The sequence below is a fragment of the Lepisma saccharinum genome, chromosome 29 (genome assembly GCF_977018435.1).
Source record: "Lepisma saccharinum chromosome 29, izLepSacc3.1, whole genome shotgun sequence".
NCBI classification, from domain to species: domain Eukaryota; kingdom Metazoa; phylum Arthropoda; class Insecta; order Zygentoma; family Lepismatidae; genus Lepisma; species Lepisma saccharinum.
Window position 1 is genome coordinate 41,852,907 of NC_139257.1, and position 2,763 is coordinate 41,855,669.

Sequence of the window (2,763 nt, forward strand, 5' to 3'; positions counted from 1 at the left end):
CACAGATTATACACCAAAACAAAACACAAATTCACAGATTATTCTAATGAACACATTCTACATTTTCTTCTTTACTGTTGGCGCTGTCGACTAGGGGACAGGGGTGTGAAAGACAGAAAATTTTCAGTCGGGACGGGAAATATCCTAAATTTCCCGACACTGTGAAAATCTCGAATTTTAGAGAGGAAAGGTCATGCGTCCAGTTCTCATTTTCTTATCCAAATGTATTGTCGTTCTCTATGTGAACCAAAAACAGCGTCTGTATGATTTGCTATCTGCGGTAAAAGCCAACTCGGTGGTTGAGTGGATTTGGTACTTGACTCACGATCTTGTCACGAGTTCCCGGGTTCGAATCCCAGCCTGGACATGGGTGTCCTTTGTGACTGCCCCTTCATTAATTTCATCATATCATCACTCATTCTCATTGTCTCGATTGGTTAAAAGTGGTATAATAGCGGCGCTAAACAACAAAAAGACAAATACACATGATATTGGGATCAGATTTCACCAAACGTTATTTCAATTGGAAACTATACAGTAGTTTAGTAATTCCACATTAAGCAATGGGTTCCTTGTCGGCATAGTGAAACACATTTTTTTAATAAATAGGTTTCTTTTATGAAGAAACAAAATACGAAAAATCTAGGTAAAATCTTAGTAGGACACCTTAAGAATAGTATATTCACTAGTCAACTAGGCCAGCTGCTAAGTAATGGCAGTGCAACCTGTTACGCTAAATACCATGGATGCATTTTTTAAATGTTCTAATCAAAATTGATGTTTAAGGAATTTGAATTTAGATTGTGCTACCTACATTTGGTGCAAAGGTACATAAACCTTAATCTTAAAACTCAGCTAGCTTATCTACAGGGTAGGGTTCTTTGTAGACAACGAAACCAGACAGGATGCCTTCCAATGGAGACGTTTAAGCGAATATATTATTTAAACACAGGATACATGGAGTAAGAATTTTACATGATAAGCTACATTCTTCTATAATTTTCTCGTTTACAGTCAATTTTCATCTCAATCTTCTTCCTTCATTGTCTTCGTAATGAGCAGATCTGGATCGAAACTTCCTTCTCAATGGACAGTCTGGACTTCCCTCTTAATGGACGTTCTGGGTTGGGACTCCCTTCTTGATGGACGGCCTGGATCGGAACTTCCTTCTCAATGGACGGTCTGGATCTAGACTTCCTTCTTAATATGGACGATATGGACTTCCCTCTTAATGGACGTTCTGGATCGGGACTTCCTTCTTATCTTCTTTGTGAACTTCCCTCTGGATTTCAATTTATTTTTAGGTTTTGACTATTTTACGAATTCCTTTATCCTTTTCTAACTTTTTCCTCCAAGCTTTGGGAATAATACTAATATCCTCCCTTGGGGCTGCAATTGGAACGCGCCACCACTAACTAGGTGCAACAGAGTGTATACTTGGTGCAGCCGATTGACATGCGCATCCAAGTAGGTGCTACAGTTAAACTGCGCAACCAAAAAGTGCTGTGGGGCGTCGATCAGAACGCGCTCGCCACTGATGTAAACAAAATTTCCGCTACGGGAATGGTAAATCAACCAAACAGATGCAATATCTGTTCAAAGACACAAACTTGTATCAGTGCTTTGACTTCCTTAATTTTCATATTAACTTACATGTGATCATTGATTTGATTTATAAGATATATATATTAATTTACTTCTTTCATATTTATTTTTTGTCTTCTTATAATATATTCTATTGTTTTTCATCTTTCCAATTTCCTTTGTTCTTATTTATAGTTATTCATATATATTATGCCAATTCTTAACCTTGCACGCCTGGTGCTGCCATCTCTATTCGTCTTTGGCAAACTATTCACATTACTTGGTCCTATTGGGTACGTAACACAATATTCCCCCCGTTGGCCATACAAAAAATTTGTCGTAATATATATATATATATATATGCAGATACATTTTTTTTCAAATTATATATGTATAAGTCTATTATTTCTTCTTGACGCTTTCTTTCTTCTCTTCTGTACAATTATATCTTCTAATGTTATCTAAATTCTCTCTCCTTTCTACATCTGTTTTTATGTGCTTTAGAAGAACTGTATTTCTAAAAGTACTTATCACTTCATATGGGCCTTCATATATGAAAAATAACTTTTTGATAGCTTTCTCTGCTTACATTGCTTTTCACTTTCACTGTGAAATTATATCTCCTGGCATGCAGCATTATTTCTCATCTCTCGATTTATCTCTTCTTTCTATTTTCGTTCCTAGATATCTTTTCACCGTTCCGAAAATATTCGTGATATCTTAAGTTATTTCTAGATACAAAATATAATTCTTCAATAGCTCATCTCCTGCAAGTCTGCTCGTATAATCTCTCCAAGATAGTCTTTACCTGACCATATCCTGCCAAAAAAGTAATTTTCATTTCACCCTTTTCTTCTTTCAGCAATCTCTCTACAGATTATCAGTTAGCTCAGATTTTTCCGTTTCAAAGAACTCTCTCTCTTCTCTAAGTTAACCATCTAAATGTTTCTATCAGCTACAACAATTCTTCACATCAGCCTTAATTTCATATCAGCATGTATCTAGATATATTTATTTTCTGTGATTACAACCCATTCTCGGAATACAACCGATACTTCTTTAACTTCTGGGATTACAACCCGTTTCATTTGCACTTTTCTAAATACACGATGACTTTTAATCGTCTAAGCTTACAAAGAATATGTTTTACTGATACTATTCGATCTTCTTTCATATTTT